Below are 18,973 nucleotides of genomic sequence, written 5' to 3'. Positions count from 1 at the left end.
TTCACTAGCACCAATGACTGGTGACTGCCGTTCTTTATCTCTTTCTCTTATTCAGCTTCTGAGTTGCAAGGAAGAAGCTTAAACAGCTATTTGAAAGTGTTTCTCAAGACAGTCTTTTGTTTAATGTGCAAAAATATTAATTGGATGTTTGTGCTAGTAGATATAGTTGCAGTTTGTTGAACAATGTACTCACAGCTTATGACATTGGCCCTCTGCTCAGTGTCACTTTGGACATCAGATTTGAAGAACTACAGGGCTTTGCCTGGAGTCCTGTCTGTAGCTTATTTATCTGTCTATTTTTATTTGACATAAAAGTGACTTATAAAGCAGGCATGTAAATAATGCAAGAAACACAAACTGCAAAGCTCAAATGCAAAATATAGGAGATAGAAGAATCAAAATTGGATAGAATTAAAAATAGGGTAAAAATTGAAAGCATGAATTTTAATTAGGATTATAATTAGGATAAATGTTATTTACCCTAATAGTCTTATACTTGGGTTCAAAAATCATAAAAAATGCAGAGATGCTTGAGATCTTATTTAAAAACCAGTTCATGCAGAATGAGAGCAGTTTATTAGGCTGCATGTTCAATATGATGAACCAGGGGTATGGTGTAGTTACAAAAAGGAGATGCAATTTTAGGCTGAATAAATATAAAAATATAGACAAATATATATAAATTTAAATATACTAAAAATAAGAAATTGAGCACTTGTATTGCTTTTGGCACAGGTCAGAAAACATCTGTTGTCTGCAGTTTTGGGCATCGTGTTTTGAGGAAAATAATTATCGAAGTATGTACTAACATCGAAGACTGATGAGCAACAATGTCTAATATCATTTCCTGTTTGCACACTGACAAGATAAAAATAGGAAACACTGCTAAAAAGAATAAAGGATAAAAGGATGGAGGCATTATTTCTTTTGTAAATCCCTCCTGGGATTGAGAGTATGTTTTATCATAAAGTGACTCTTTAAACTACATACAGGGATCTTTTTTCCCCCCCTCTATTCATGGTTGTACTGATTGTACTGATATTATTGTTGTATACATGGTTGTATTGATTGTACTGATAACTTGATATTGCTGATTACATAGAAGTTTATATTCTCTCTCATTTTCTTTTTATGTGGGTGTCCTAGAATTCCAAAACTATGTTGATGTCAGGCAATTTGAAAGCTTATGTCCTAACTACTTATGAAACAAAGCAAAACAAACCTCTAACATTTCATTTTTAGCTTCTTTAAGTGGCAGTAAACTATGGGTTTGAGAATTAGATAACCCTCAGGGAATTCTGGCTCTGTTACCTACTAGCATTATGACCTGGGCAAGATACAAAACCTTACTAAGTCTAGTTTCCTCATCTGTAAGATGGAGATAACAGTGGCATTAATCCCTTTATTCACTGATTCGATACAGATTCACTGTTCTCCATTTCAACAGTAAATTCCAATGACTTCATCATCTTAACCTAGGCTTCATTCAAGTTTTGTTTGCTTCTTTGGGTATACTGATTGTACCAAATTTTTCCAGTCTTACATTATCCAAAGAAAAGAACTAAACCATATTATTTAATACTAAAATAAATTAGGAAAAGAAAAGAAGTAGCTTGTTACCTTTTGAATTTACTAATGTCTCTATCTTCTTATTTACAGAAACCAACTACCTCTCAAATGGCCATTTATTAATTATTCAATGTTTTTACTTATGAATAATATAGCAGAAATGATATTTTAGATGATGGAGTTAATTATCTTTCTATTCCATTTACCTCTTTATTGAAATTTTCCCTCAAGTTATCAAGAATTATGTCTCCCTTATCTGGTAAGATGACTGCAATATGGACTCAAAAGACATATTCAAACAGGTTTGGGTAGTAATTTTGGTCAAATAGATTAGTGATGATCAACAGAGCTACAAAGTAAATTATTAGTCTATATATATTAAAAATAATCTAAAAAGAGTTTTGTAGGTAACTGCATATGATGTTGTAAGGCAAGGCAGTGTTTTTTAAAATGTGAAACAAGTTAAGAAATGTAAAAAATAAACATTTGGTTTAAAATAGAAATATGTTCAATTGCACTACTGGGTTTTTACTCCAAAGACACAGATGTAGTGAAAAGAAGGGCCATATGCACCCCAGTGTTCATAGCAGCAATGTCTGAAATAGCCAAATTGTGGAAAGAGCCGAGATGCCCTTTAGCAGATGAATGGATAAAGAAGATATGGTCCATATATACAATAGTATATTACTCAGCCATCAGAAAGGATGAATACCCAACTTTTACATCAACATGGATGGGACTGGAGGAGATTATGCTAAATGAAGTAAGTCAAGCAGAGAAAGTCAATTATCATATGGTTTCACTTATTTGTGGAACATAAGGAATAGCATGGAGGACATTAGGAGAAGGAAGGGAAAAATGAAGGGGGGGAAATCAGAGGGGGAGACTAACCATGAGAGACTATGGACTCCGAGAAACAAACTGAGGATTTTAGAGGGGAGGGGGTTGGGGGATGGGCTAGCCCAGTGATGGGTATTAAGGAGGGCACATACTGCATGGAGCACTGGGTGTTATATGAAAACAATGAATCATGGATCACTACATCAAAAACTAATGATGTATTATAGGGTGACTAACATAATAAAATAAAATTAAAAAAATAAAATAGAAATATGTTAATTCTCAATGTTTTGATACAGCTATCTTTTTTCAACTGATTAAAAAACACTTATGTTTTAAGTTAAACTTAAAAATGGCACATCTCACTTGATATAGAAATTTGATATTCTGATAACTTAGAGTTCTTACATTGGTAAGGGTTTTTATTATCTAAAAATCACTCATTGATAAAATAATATCTGAGATAATTTCTAAATTATTCACCAATTAGAGAAGGAAATGTTGAACTATCTCAATAAGCTAATCTTTCTATGATACATTAGTTGACAAACAATAAGTTTCTAGTGTAATAAAGCAAGCATAAAAAATTCCTATGCAGACGAGTGACATCAGCAAGATGGCCAAATAAGATGCCCCTTGTCTGTATCCCTTCTCCCTCAACAATAATTTTTTTTTTTAAAGATTTTATTTATTTATTTGACAGAGACAGACACAGTGAGAGAGGGAACACAAGCAGCGGGAGTGAGAGAGGGAGAAGCAGGCTTCCCGCGGAGCATGGAGCCCGATGTGGGGCTCGATCCCAGGACCCTGGGATCATGACCCGAGCTGAAGGCAGACGCTTAACGACTGAGCCACCCAGGCGCCCCTCCCTCAACAATAATTTGGCATTCATCCACAGACAAAGTGCCTTTGTGGGAGCTGTGGGATCCAGCGCCAATACACCAAGGGACTCAGTGGGAGTCCTATTGAACTCTGCCTTGTGAAATGGGCATGTAGAGCTCAATCCCACCTGGAGCCCTGAGGTGGCTCATAAAATGACTCTAGTCTCTCTCAACTATAGTCCAGTAGCCTCTAGAGAACTCTGATTTAGATAATTTGCCCATGGTGGAGAGAGTCTTTGTGGAGTCCAGTGAAGGAATTCCAACAAACCACTAGAGAAAAAACAACATCCTAGTTTGGACACATTGGATAAGAGAAGAGAAACCATTTGATTTTTCCCATATCACCCATCTCATAATGTGGCATTAGCTCAGTGTCAAAAGAACCCTTTTCAGCCATGATTTCTTCTGTGTAAGAAAGTGAGAACATGCAAGTGAGTGCCCAACTTCCCTAGCTGTGCAGGACACTGCCAAAGAGGTCCATTTCTCTCTTGTCTCATCCAGAGTACTGAGTCATGGGCTGTACAGCCAGAGGGCAGTGAGCTGATGGGAGAATAGCACCCAGGGCTCTGAGTATATCTAAAAGTGTGTAGATCCTACAAACAGTGTCATAGACTCCTTTGGGAGACCCACCCCTGAGCCACAGGGGTGCCTTACCTGTGCATTTCCCCAGATGGCCCATAGGCACCCTAGCACTCCACATGACTTACCTATACACCTCCCCACCCCATGGGCAGCTCCCTGTGGGTACTCCCCAGTGGCTGTGAAAGCAAGCTTTCACAAATGGCTAGTAAATATGTACAGAAAGCCAGCTAAATCTGTGGGTAGGAAAGACCACAAATTTGAGCCTTTACACTGCCTTGGAGAAGCAAAAGGGAGGGTGTTGGCACCTGGCATGGTGTATTACAAGAAAGCATACAACCTTAAGAATTCTGGCATAGGAGGGAGCAATAAGTGCATGGTAGATGCATCTATAAAGGGGTCTGAGAAAATCTCAGAATCCCTAGCAGGGCTAACAGAGGTTTTTCTCTCTGGAAGGAGTCAATAATAACTAGAGGAGGTGACTGCTACTTCAAATGTGAAAATAACAATGCAAGACTTTAAGGAACATGAAAAATCAATGAAACGTGACACCAACAAAGCATCACAGTATTGTTTCAGTAACTGACCCCAAAGAAATGGAGATGTGCTATTTACCCAATAAAGAATTCAAAATAGCTGTTTCAAGGAGGTTCAATGAGCTATAAGAAAACACAGAGAATTCAATGAAACCAGGAAAACAATACACACACAAAATGAGAAGTTTAATGAAGAGATGGAAATCATAAAAAAGAAAAAAAGGAAATTCAGGAGCTGAAGAATACAATGAATGAAATGAAAAATGTAAAGCAGAAATAAATGAAATAGAGACCAGGAAAACAACAGAAAAGATTAATGAAACTAAGAGCTGGTTTTTTGAAAAGATTAACAAAACTTATAAACCTTTAGCTAAACTAAGAAAGAGAAAATTTAAATAAAATCAGAAATGAAAGAGGAAACATTACAACTGATACTACAAAAGAAAAGCAAAGAATCATAAGAGACTACTATAAATAATTATATACCAACAAATTGAATAATCTAAAAAAAATTCCTAGAAATGCACAGCCCACCAAGACTGAATAATGAGGATCTAGAAAATCTAAGCAGACCAATAATGAGTTAAAAGATTGAATCAAAAACCTCCCAGAAAATAAAAACCCAGAAACAGATGGTTTCATGGGTGAATTCCACCAAAATTCTACCAAATTCATAAAGAATTAGTGTCAGTCCTTTTCAAGCTCTTCCAAAAAATCAAAGAGAGAACATTCCCAAACTAATTTTCTAAGGCCAGCATTACCCTCAAACCCAAGCCAGATAAGGATGCTATAAGAAAAGTACAGGCCAATATTTCTGATGAATATAGATGCAAAACTTCTCAACACAGTATTAGCAAACAGAATTCAACAGCACAGTAAAAAGAGCATACACCATTATCAAGGGTGATTTACCCCTGGGATGCAAGAATGGTCCAATATGTACAAATCAATAAATATGATACACATCAATAGAATGAGAGATCAAAATTCTATGATTATCTCAATAGATGCAGAAAAAGCATTTGACAAAATACAGCATCCATTCATGATGAAAAGCGCTCAACAAACTGGGTATAGAAGGAGTGTACCTTAACTTAATAAAGGCCATATACGACAAACCCACAGCTATCATCATACTTAACAGTAAAAGGTTGAAAGCTTTCCCTCTAAGATTAGGAACAAGACAAGTGATCCATTCTGACCACTTTTATTCAACATAATACTGGAAGTATTAACCAGAGCAATTAGGCAAAAAAAAAGAAATAAAAGGCATCCAAATTGGAAAGGAAAAACTAAAGTTGTCTCTGTATGATCATGTATATAGAAAATCCTACAGACTCCACCAAAAAAAAAACCAAACAAACAAACTACTGGAACTAATCAACAAATTCAGTAAAGTTGCAGGATGCAAAATCAACATGTAGAAATCAGTTGCAATTCTATACACAAATAACAACCTAAAAAAGATATTTAAAAATTCCATTTGTAATAGCATCAAAAACAAAATACTTAAGATTAAATTTAACTAGGAGGTAAAAATCTGTACACTGAAAACTATATGACTGTGATGAAATTGAAGACAACACAATATAAAGACATCCCATGTTCATGGATCTGAAGAATTCATATTGCTAAAATGTTGGTACTCTTCAAAGCTGTCTATAGTTTCAATCCTGATCAAAATTCCAATGGAATTTTTCATACAAATAGAAAAAAAAACTTACAATTTATATAGAAACCCAAAAGACACTAAATAACCAAAGCAATCTTGAAAAAGAACAAAGCTGGAGGCATCACATTTTCTGATTTTAAACTATATTACAAAGTTACAGTAATGAATACAGCATGGCACCAACATAAAACAGACCTAACCAATGGAACACAATAGAGAGCCCAGAAATAAACCCTTACATACAACTATCATTTGGCAAGGTACCAATAATACTCAATGGGGACAGGATCATCTCTTCAATAAATGGTATTGGGAAAACTGGATAATCACATCCAGAAGGATGAAATTGACCCCTATCTTATACCAGTTACAAAAATAAACCTGGAAAAAAAATTAAACTGGAATGGATTAAAGACTTTCAATATAAACCTGAAACCATAAACTCCTGGAAGAAAACATTGGAGAAATGCTTCTTGACATTGATCTTAACAATGATTTTTTCAATATGATACCAAAAGCACATGCAACAAAAGCAAAATAAATAAGAACTACATTAAATTAAAAAGCTTCTGCACAGCAAAAAGATCAATCAACAAAATGAAAAAGCAACCTAGAGAATGGGAGAAAATATTTGCAAACCATGTATGTGATAATGGGTTCATATGCAAAATATAAAAGGAACTCATATAATTCTATATCTAAAAACAAAAACACCCCAAACAGTCCAATTAAAAAATGGACAGAGGACCTGAATAGACATTTTTCCAAAGAACATATACAAATCGCCAACCGGTGCATAAAAAGATGCTCACTATCACTAATCACCAGAAAAATGCAAATAAAAGCCACCATCAGATATCACCTCACACCTGTTAAAATGCCTATTATCAAAAATACAGAAGATAAGCATTAGCAAGGATGTAGAGAAAAGGGAATCCTTGTGCACTGTTGGTGAGAATATAAGTTGTTACAGCCACTATGGAAAACAATAATATAATCTTAATTCTCAGTATATATCAAAAGAAATGAAATCAGGAGCTTGAAGAGATTTGTATTCCTATGTTCACTGAAGCATTATTCACAATAACCAAGATATGGAAATAATCTAAGTGTCTGTTGATTGACAAATGCATAATGAAGATGTGGTATAGATATACAATGGATTATTATTAAACCATAAAAAGGAGGAATTCCTGCCATTTGTGACAACATGGATGGACCCTGAGGGCATCATGCTAAGTAAAATAAGTGAGAAGAGAAAGACCAATACTGTATTATTTCACTTATATGTGGAATCTAAACAAACTAAATTCATAGGAACAGAGAGTAGAATGATTGTTGCCCAGGGCTGGGGGCAGAAGAAATGATGGGATGTTGGTCAAAGAGTACAAACTTCCAGTTATAAGATGAATAAGATCTGGGAATCTAAGGTATAACATGGTGACTATTATTAACAATACTGTATTATATACTTGGTAGTTGCTAAGAGTGAATTACCCCCCAAATGGTAATTCTGTGAAGTGATAGAGATGTTACTTATCCCTATCATGGTAATCATTATACAATACATAAGTGTTTATCAGATTAACACATTGTACACCTTAAACTTATATGATGTTATATATCAATTATACCATGATAAAGCTAAAAAAATTTTTTAAAAGATTTTATTTGAGAGAGAGAGTATAAGCTGGGGAGAGAGGCAGAGCGTGAGGAAGAAGCAGACTCCCTGCTGAGCAGGGAGCCCAATGTCAGCTGAAGCATGACCTGAGCTGAAGGCAGATGCTTAACTGACTGAGCCACCCAGGTGCCCTGCTAAAAAAATTCTTATGCACTTCTGTAGTTAAGGTATTGACTAACTCAAATCCTTATAAAAATTCAAAGTTGCTCGATTCCTTTCTCTGAATGTTAAAATAATGGAGTAAAAAAAAAAAAATCTTGACCTAAGCAGTTATATATCATCTATTAATTTTCTCAAAGAGAAATATAATGACTATCCCGATCAGGATCATTGTGTCTCCTCTAAATGTTTTTTTCAATGTATAAGAGGCAGTCAGTGTTGGTTATCGCTAGTAAAGATATCAGACGGGGAAGAATTTTTTTTTTTTTTCAAATTTGGTATTTTAATATTACACCAAGACTTTATGTGTTTTCATATAATTCACATGCTAGGATATATTTTAATAAACAAATAGGAAATTATCAATTGATTATTTTTTAATAATTGTTTATTAGGTATTTTGGTACAAGAGATTCTTCAAAGCCCTAATACCACAGACAAGATTTTCACAAGTGACACACATAAAATTAATTGAAAATGAGGTACATGTAAATTCAGAATTTTAAGAATTTATACTTTCTGAAGAAATACAGAAAAGTAGAAAGCAGGTGAAGGAATACTGCTCAGGGAAGTTGTCACAGGAAGTTAACTACTCTTTGTTGAGTTTATTTCACATGTGTTATCATAGACTTTTTCTTTATTAAACTGAATGCTTTGAGGAGCAGTCTGGATCTGGATCTTTTTTTGACATAAACCATAGGTAAAATGGATATAAATTCTGGACCAGCTATTGAGAATTTCTACCTAACATTCAAATAATCTCCCAACCTAGGAAAACATTTTTAAAGAAAGGCCTATACAGAACCATTTTGAATATTTCATACAATATAACATCATGAAGATCAATTGCCTTTTTTAGTCTTTAACTATACCAGTCTTTGAGCCAATGATCTGATTGGTGAGCAGACATTATGGGGTTGTAAAGGAGACAATTAGACCAAGATCCAGATCTCATCTCCTGTTCTGATTAAATATTGAAATTATTTTATTCATTATAACAGCTTGGGAAAATTATCTGGCTGATTGTTGAGGAATAAGTTGGTGAAGGATTACAGTTGGGAACTGGACAATACCTAACTATAATGTCCCACAATTATAATAAATTCTAGTATCAGTTTTAGAATCTCTGCTGGTAAGATGTTAAGTCTCCAGATAATGGTGTTTTCTTTATGTTTCATTAACCAGTTTTCTAGTGTATGTCCCCACTGTACATATAACTGTCTTTGGCAAAACTTCATTTTATTTGTCACATATATGTATTTGAATCCTCAACATCTTAACTTAGGCTTTTAGAACTGGAAGGGAAATCAGAGGCCAACTACTGTATCCAGTAAAGTTCTCTGAAATGATCCTGATAGATTATTTCCAGAGATAGTTTGCCTCTTGATACTAAGAACCTCAACACCTCATAAGGCAACTCTTGAAGTAGTTAGAAGATTCCAGTATCTATCAAAGAATTTATTCTACTGAACAATATTTCCTGCTACCATTCTCCACCAAATTGTCTCCATTCCTCCTATAGACCTGTATATCAGTAAGTCTAATTTCTGTTTCACTGGCACTTCTCTCATTATTTAAATACAGGCCTCACCTCACCCCAGTGACAGTCACTTACTGAGTGCCTATAGTTCTATGGGCAATATGCTAGCCACCACAAGTTTCTTCAGTCTTCATGTTATGATTTGCCCTGGGGGTCAGATCACCTCTGTTCTCACCAGGTTCCACTCAGGGATTCAAATATCAACAAACATATATCCCACTCACATCATATATTAGGAGTACATGACACACAGGCAAAAGCTGTGTAATCACGTCTTTTACTATAAAATCCTTATATGGTATCTGAATTCATTACTGTGGTAGACACAGGCTAAATACTCACCAATCCCCTGTCCTCTTTTTGGACACATAGGAAGACTATTTCCCAGCTTTCGTACTTATACAGGGGCGATGTAACAGGAAGCTGACAAACGTAGGGTGGTCAAAGTGATGTAAGGTACTTCCATGTCTGGCATAGACCTCTGTGTCATTGTCACTCTTTTTATTTCCAAACCACAATGGAAATGTCACAAGCCTGAGAGAAGCTTGGACCCGAGTCATCCTCTGGACAAAAGCTATCCAAATGACATCAGATTCTAATATGAGTAGCCTACATTAAGTCCCTGAGAGTTTGTTTCTCTTTTACTATGAGTCTAACCTCCTTCAGTTTGCTGAGGGATGGATGCCTGAAGTGAGGTGCTGTTGTAACCCCATATTAGGTTCGTGAAATTGGTTTAACAATTGGGGGGCATGCAAGCTAAAAATTGATATCAGATGCTAGAAAGATGGGATTCAGTGATATACAGAGGAAAAAAATATTAGTAAAATTGTTACTCAATAGATCCTAGAAGGCAATGCATTTGCCTAATGAGATTATGGTACTAAAGCAAGATTTGGAAAACAAAAATGTTAGCTGTGTTTTTTTTTTTTTTTTTTAAGATTTTATTTTATTTATTTATTTGACAGAGAGACAGCAAGAGAGGGAACACAAGCAGGGGGAGTGGGAGAGGGAGAAGCAGGCTTCCTGCCGAGCTGGGAGCCCGATGCGGGGCTTGATCCCAGGACCCTGGGATCATGACCTGAGCCGAAGGCAGACGCTTAACGACTGAGCCACCCAGGCGCCCCTGTATGTGTTTGGTTTTATTGTCTGTGCTTGGTGAGGGGTTGTAAGACAGACATAAGTTAAAGAAATAATTGGCTAGTTTCAGAAAGATAGGAAAGAGATCAGAGAGAATCCAGAAAAGTAGTACCTTACTTTGACAATTGCTTCTAGACCAGTATTTTCAAATAGAAATATGAGTAACACAGGTAATTTAAAATTTTCACTAGGAAATATGTCTACCAAGACATATTTAAAAAGTAAAAAGAACCTGGTGAAATAAAATTTAATAATGTCTTTTAAAATTTTTTATGAAATAGTATTTCAACGTGCAATCAATATAAAAATCTTAAGTATTTTACACTTTTTTCATACTAAGACTTCAAATTCCAGTATGTACTTTACACTTACATCACATCTCAATCTGGACTAGCTACACCTAAATGTTCAGGAGCCATATGTGACTGGTAAGTATAACATCAGACAGTACTATCTATCTAAATAGATATAGAATTTTGTAAAGGTTCTGTGTAACAATGGGCCAATTAAAGTTCTCACTTGAGTAAAGTGATTCAGGAAAGACCAGGTTAGGGTACAGCTATCTCTATTATTGAGGACATCTCTAAGGAGGCTGCCAACATAGAAAGAGACACATAGTGTAAAAAAGCAACTTAATTAGATTTAAAAGTTGTACCTTGCAAAGAATATTGAGAGTAGTCGCTAAAGCACATCGATCGGAAGTTTAATAGTTTTTCTGGGAAATGCATTGCCAAAGAAATCATACGTTCAATTTAAACATAGCTGACTACTGAAGATTTAAAATCGAGTTTTCAGTTCCCAACTTTTCATGGACAAGAATCAGCTTTTAGGTCTATATAGGCCCTTAAGACAGGATGTTTCCCAATGCTCAAATCAGAGATTAAGATCAGGTAGTATAGAGATGGGCAAGAGAAGAAAAACACCCTAATCAGGTAACCCACCTTGACTCCTGGTAGGGAGTCTTTTAAAATAACTGTCAAGCTGAGTTTCAGAATTACTAAGGATTGGTGACTGCTATATTTCTCATTTGTTCCATTTTCTGAATGGTAAGTTCTACTGGATTATTCAGTTTCTATTCTGTCACTATATGGGATGTGACAAGAGGTATATAACGTCTTTTTTGATGCATAGGTCACTGGATGAAGAATCACAAAGAAAATGGCTAAAATGACTGTCCTTCTACCATAAAACCACCTGGTGTAATCACACATTTTCTTACTTTCTATAGCAACTATAGATACTGTGTTGAAGATGACAGCTTCACAAGATGGAAGGAGCCTAGTCCCTGAGTCACTACTTGGAAAAAAGCCACCCAGCAGAGTTGCTCAACCTACATCAGATCATGGCATGAACTAGAATAAATCCCCATGCTGTTCAGTCACAAGATTTTTCTTGGTGGTTGTTACAGGAGCTAGCAAGCATGACCCTCAGGAACCCCCTTCTCTAGTAAAGCTTCTAGACTTTAGCATAAAAAAGTAGCCACCTTCAGCCACCATCAAGGCACTTTGCACTTAATAGACCAAAGAAAAATAATGTATGAATAAATAATGAGGCAATAGTTCAAATACTCTAAGGTGGATCATGCTTAGACTCTCACTTGAAACAAAAGATCAACTGCTTTTATCATGCACTGGGAATGTAAAGCTGGAAAGTTAAAAGAATATCTTCATGCTCATGTATTGTGACCTTAGTGCCCATATGGAAAGCCTTTGCTGTTTCAAGGGTTCGTTGAAAATAGCTGGTATCTGACCTGTTTTGATCTCCATCTAACGTTGTTGTAACTGAATACTTTGTGTCAGTGTGAGTGTGTTTGCAGTTGAGTGTAAACAATGAGAACTCTTCATTTCTGTGCAGCTTTTCTGTTAGCCTTTCTGTAAGTGGAGCATGGAATTTCGTATGCCCTCTTTTAGCCGGAGTGGCATTGTAAGGATGCAAGGGTTGCCTTGGCAACTCCACCTGATTTAAGCAATAAGACACAACAGAGCATGTTTTATGGGGCAATTAATACATGTTTTGGTACATTTCAACCTGATGTTATTTGCTGCCCAAGGTGCTTATTAATGGTTCTATAAAGCATTTTGCAAACAGCATTGCTGATAAAAATGGAAGCATTAATTTTAAAAATTCAATTTCAGCAAGAACTCTGTTTTAATTACTTTTCAGAGATGTTTCCATTTTAAGAAATAGAATCTGATTATTAGCTAGCATAAGACTGGACCCTGAAGAGGACAGAGCACAGCTAAGTTGTGAGGCATCATGCTGCTTTAAAACAGTCTGCTAATGTCACAATTTTTATCACATTCAGATCTAAAAGGAAACCATGAGCCAAAGAGGCTTAAGGCATTCTGACCAGCAAGTGAATCAAGCCAGTTGTAAGTGAAGAATTACAGTAATAATTGAAGAATGGAGTCACAGATGGTGGGTTAGATATCAAAAAATATGAAAATAAACTTTTAAAGACAGAATGTCCCAAGGGAACTTTTTACAAATACATCAGCATTTCTAGGTCAATAATATACCTATCAAATATAAATTGGACAAAAAGGAACATTCATCCCAAAATGGATTAAGATTTATATTCTTAGGAAATTGAAGATAAATATCTTCTCTGTATCCACAAGCTTTCATCTGTAGCTAACAAAATACATTTGATTAACTTATGGCCTTGGTCCTCAAAGTTGGTGTTAACTATCCCAGCCCACTGTGACCCAAGCCAACTGTCTCTACTTGTTTGAGACTCATTACCATCACCAACTGACCAAAGCTAAAATCTCTAACTCCTGTTTTAATTTCCAGGTAGGATGGATTTGAAAACCTGTACTCTGTCATTTTCTGTTTTCCTAGCTGTGTCCTAATCAGGAAAAGGGAATATGAGGTAGGGTTTGCAGTTTGAGGACATAGGAGACGGAGGGTTCTTAATGGAGAGGCTTGAAGGTTATTAAGGCAATCTTCACCAGCACTTTTTTTTTAACAGCAAAAGCAAACCCGAGAACAAAAGAAAACATCTATCGTTCTTTGTATATCAAAATATGAGACTAAAGTTCTAGATCAGTGGCTTCTAATGTTTATATGAATTATACCTGCTGATATATACCATTTTAGAAATTAAAACTAAGAATTTTAATTATATTTATTAATTCATTTAAAAGTAACAATGATAAATCTTTGTTACCATAAAATAACTTTTATTAAAAGTGCCTTTTCCAAAACAGATTTGTGAGACAAATGGTATTGTGTTACCTTTCTACAAATCTTGTTAATGTCTAGACAAATATAAGAAAGTTGGATTATGATATTTGGTTTTTCATTTAATATGGTAGAATATATTGTTTTCGGTAGTACATGCAGACAGTCTGGGCTTATGAAGTTGCAAAAGGAAGTAGTATTTGAATAGACTTTCTGGGTAGTGGTGGATATTGTTCTTTGCTATTGTACCAAAAACATGACTGACAGTTCGTTGTGTTGTAAAAACTGAAACTATCTGAGTGAATAGCTTGTGCCTCTTACATTTAAATCTATTTGTCTATCTTACATTTTTTTTCTATCTTACATTTTGAATGGATTATTTACTCATGCCTGATTTTGTAACCTCATGTATTGATCATTTGGAAAATATCGGTTCACTGAGCAATGCTGATCTTCCAAATGTTAACACATTGATTATATAATATCAAACAAATCACATTTATTAATATCACAGCCAAGCTCATAAGAGAAATCTTTATGTAGAGAAGCTGCAACTATTATTGAGCTTCTCTATGCTGCAGAAGTGTCTTCTGTGGACTTTTCCATTTCATCGATAAAATACTTTAAAAAAGATATACTCAGGGGCGCCTGGGTGGCTCAGTCGTTAAGCGTCTGCCTTCGGCTCAGGTCATGATCCCAGGGTCCTGGGATCGAGTCCCGCATCGGGCTCCCTGCTCTGCAGAAGCCTGCTTCTCCCTTTCCCACTCCCCCGCTTGTGTTCCTGCTCTCGCTATGTCTCTCTCTGTCAAAAAAATAAATAAAATCTTTCAAAAAAAATAAAAAAATAAAAAAAAATAAAAAAATAAAAAAGATGTACTCAAGGGTAGAGATTCAAAAAAATTCATAATTTTTACTGATTTATCAAGGGCATTTTAAAGTGAAACTGGCTTTCTTTTCTTTTTTTTTTTGGACCACGTGGCCATGAAGAATACAATGACTACTAATGCCATTTAGTACCACTGCTTTGATTTTTGCTAAAGAGCCAGCAGCTTCATAGTAAAGAGGTCAGTAGCAACTTAGTCTTATTATGAAAACAGTTTTGGTGTCAGAGGGTCTCAGGGGTCTATGGTTTGTGTTTTGACTGCAACTATTCTAGATTAACATTTTGCAAAGAAAGTAACCCTAAATTTACTTGATTTAAGTAAATGACTACTGAATTTGCAAATGTAATATAAAATGTTCAGTACTCCTCTAATAGAGGAGGCCATAATTGAGCAATACTGAGGAAATACAAAACCCTTCACTGTAAATAGGAATTTCTAGGCTCAGCATGTGAAAAGAATTATTTTTCTTTTGAAGGAAATAACTTTTTATCACAATACTTTTGAAGGATGATTCCTATGATATGTTTATCAGGAGGGTATGGCTTTAAAAATATCTTGTATTGGTCACAATTATTCATATTTTCTTATATTTTTGTGTTGATTTATTATCCTCATGGTATTGATCTTTCAAATTATGTGTCTCCAAGTTTTCAATTTATAAGTTTGTTACCTTAAATAAAAAAAAACATAAGACACTTTTATTCTGGGTAGGTCATTTCTCCCTTAGAATTTTCTTGATAAGACACAGTCCTGGGGCGCCTGGGTGGCTCAGTTGGTTAAGCGACTGCCTTCGGCTCAGGTCATGATCCTGGAGTCCCTGGATCGAGTCCCGCATCGGGCTCCCTGCTCGGCGGGGAGTCTGCTTCTCCCTCTGACCCTCCCCCCTCTCATGTGCTTGCTCTCTCATTCTCTCTCTCTCAAATAAATAAATAAATAAATCTTTAAAAAAAAAAAAAAAAAAAAAGACACAGTCCTTAGACAATTCTGTTTTTTAGAATGGGTTATGACATTTTATAGTTTTAGACAGCCTTGAATAAAGCATTCATGTTCTGAGAACACTGCTGCTACTTTAAAACATGGTATCTGAAAAAAAAGAAAACCATGGTGTCTGAAAACTGTATCATAGATACTAAGTCAGAATAAAAAAATAAATAAAACATTTCCAGTCCTTGTGCTTTTTCTCTTAGAGAAACTACTGTCCCTTAAAAGCACAAAGGCTAGAGAGACAAGATTGTTTTAATACAAAGTGAGTACATAGCTCATCTGAAATAAAATAAATTAGATGTGAGTTTGCTTGGGAGCTTCAGGAGGTATTGGTAGAAGGAACAATCAATGCTAAAGATGTTAAGGTAGGATTTTTGATTATACTGGCTTACAGAGAAATGAAAAAAGATTCAGGACTGGTTCTTTTAGCATATGTGGCTAATGTCTTAGGAAGAACCTAGCAGGCTCTAATGAGTTGTCAGGTGACCAGGTAGTCAGAATTTTCAGTATGCCGGAATAAATACGAACAAAGGCTTAATGAATATCTGGAAGGCTTAGCATGGCATCTCTCAAGGTTGTTTTGCTCAGTGGAGCAAAAGCAAAATCATTTAGCATCTATTCTCTCATCTCAGTGTTGAATGAGCTACCTGAAAACACTGAGTTACTGCCGGGAAGAAGTAAACTATCAACGCAAAGTTCTACATCACAGATTCTGGCTATTTAGCATGCTTTGGGGTCTGCATTCTGTTAACAACACATCAAGAGAATCTGGAAAATGATGTACTTCATAGGAAAGAAATTATGCAGTCATGCAAAGAACATATGTAAAGGACATGTAAAGTCATGATTTTGTAGTACATAATCACTAAAGAGAAGAGCTATTGTTTCCTCTCTAAAGAGAGAGGATAGTTCTATACCCTTTTTTCAATATAGGTGCCATGATAAAAAAAATCTATGTTTAAATAAATGTAAGTACACATCATATGAATCAAAAAGTTGGCTAAAAAGGAAAGAAAAGGATTCAGTATCTTTACTTGGGGAGCAAGAAGAAAAGGGCGCTACCAACTGAAAGTTGGATTAAACTGAAAATTAAATCATCTGTGCTTAGTATAGTTCCCTCATAAAACTACTTTGGCCTTATTTTATAAATACGTGAAAGAATGTAGGACATATAAATCATCACTGTGTAAAAATTCACCAAAGACTGGACTCAATAAATAATTGTGAACAACTCTAGCAATAACCAAAGTATAATTCTACTTTTTAAAAAAATTTTTTATTATGTTGTTAATCACCATACATTACATCATTAGTTTTTGATGTAGTGTTCCATGATTCATTGTTTGTGTATAACACCCAGTGCTCCATTCAGTACATGCCCTCTTTAATACCCATCACCAGGTTAACCCATCCCCCCACCTCCTTCCCCCCTTGAACCCTCAGTTTAGACTAGTTCTCTACCAGTACTAATTACTAAACGTAAAATGATATGGATACTACCAGAAATGTTAGCCTCTTAAGGTTTACAAAAAAGATCTGGCTTTCCCAATCTTTATATTAGTACCATTGCAATAAGAAGATGACTTTATTTAGATGACCTTGTTTTCAAGGATTTTACAATACTGTTGAAATAGGATAGGTAAAACAAAAAGTTAAGGTCATATGTACTCATCACATTATATAATTAGTGACAAAGATAGAAACATGAAATTCAATTTTAAAAAATTTTGATTATGCTACGAAAATAATCTGGGTCATAATATTTTAGTACTAGAAAGAAATTTTGAGAAAATTAAGCAAAGTATTTATTCAAATGAAAAAAGTAGGGATGACAAGATTAAAAGACTTGACCAAAATTCTGTAACTAGAGGTAGACTTAAATTACTTAAATTAAAATCTCCTAAATCCCTGTGTTATTTTCGCTTCATCACACTAAGCTTCTCACTCAAATGTTATGTGGATTTTCATCAAACAAAGCTTCATTTTGAGCCATGAAACTAGAAAATTTCAAATGAATTTTAAAAGCCATATTGAATTATTTACTTAGTTATTAAGAGACAGTTCTAAATGAAATCTTGTATATCTCATCCATTGGGATAAATGTTCAACCTTTTCAATCTCACCTGTGCTACTTTATACAACTAATTATTACCAGCCCTGAAAAATGTTTTACATGAATCTGCATGTAATAAAGTAACATATAAAGAGAAAGGCAGGGAATTAAAGAATTGTAGGGTAATATTTAAGAAGGTATGATTTGGGGTCATACTAATAAATAATGGGATTCATTGTTGTGGGTTATTACAAATACTGCTGTCAAAATTACTTACCTATGGAAAAGAAATCATTGCTTGCCTTTATAGTTAAATTCCTCCAGTGAACTTGCAACACAATCTAAGAAAGACATGCTCATTAGTGGCTCATTACTTAGCTGGATAATTGCTGTTCATATCAGCAACACAAATCACAGAAAAAACTTATTAAAGTAACCTATTAATTTTTTTTCCTGACGAGCTTCATTATACAGTATCTTCTCCTAATTAATGTAATCAGTACCATAAAAAATCCAAGATGAAAGAGAACTATTAGGTCATCTGCATTCAACTACCTGGAAATGGAGAGGCTATTCTCTGCAATGACCAGTCCATTAATCTCAAGCAAAGAACCTCATAGACTCTACCATAAATAACAGCTTTCCCTTTAAAAAGCCTTACCTATGACATTAAGTCTCTTTACTCCTGAGAAAATTCCTTTATTTAAGAGGAGACCAGAAGCTAAAATTCAGAGGACCTTCTCCACATGAAACTTTTAATGCCTTCTCACTAACTCCAGTGTGAAGCTCTCAAATCTTAAGATATGAAATCTAAAACTATTCCCTTTGCACAGCCTTTAAACAGTGTGACCCACACTAGCTCTCCAGTATCAGCTTCCTAGTATTGCCTGTTCTCTTAATTTGAATCCTCAAGCTTCAGATAAGTCTTCCTGAGTGTTTGGTGCAGTTTTATAGTTTTCTCTAGCTTTGCTTTAGTCTGTGCCATTTTCCCAGTTTGGAAGGCCAGACTCATTCCCCTCAACTTCTCAAATATGCAGGAAACTTTACACTTTGGCTAGGAAGTTAGAGTAGATGACCTCAAACCTTCTTCCAACAGTCAGATATTATTTTATTTTTTATCAATCCCTGAGATGTCATCTGTCATTCAGATCATATAGACCATAGAGACAAAATAGAAAGTCTAGAATGGAATGATTAGCACAGATATGAAAAAAACAAACAAACTCAAATGCTGCCTTGATTCCTGACCAGTTGCAGCATTATCTATGGTTT

The 18,973-nt window shown here is 35.1% G+C and overlaps 2 protein-coding genes across 4 annotated transcripts in view; one reads left to right on the top strand and one right to left on the bottom strand.

Moving 5' to 3' along the window:
- The window catches only part of LOC118536237 (uncharacterized), a 568,523-nt gene extending 567,190 nt beyond the window's left edge, over nucleotides 1–1,333 (top strand). Inside the window, exon 8 of the mRNA XM_078060389.1 lies at nucleotides 736–1,333. The gene's annotated coding sequence lies outside the window, so the exon portion shown is untranslated. The remainder of the gene's footprint in view (nucleotides 1–735) is intronic.
- Nucleotides 1–18,973, bottom strand: part of RIT2 (Ras like without CAAX 2) — a 474,354-nt gene that overhangs the window by 62,162 nt on the left and 393,219 nt on the right. The window lies entirely within an intron of this gene.

This window comes from Halichoerus grypus, chromosome 13, assembly GCF_964656455.1.
Source record: "Halichoerus grypus chromosome 13, mHalGry1.hap1.1, whole genome shotgun sequence".
Taxonomy (NCBI): Eukaryota; Metazoa; Chordata; class Mammalia; order Carnivora; family Phocidae; genus Halichoerus; species Halichoerus grypus.
Note: the sequence above shows the minus strand (reverse complement) of the source record. Positions and strands in the feature narration are given on the sequence as shown.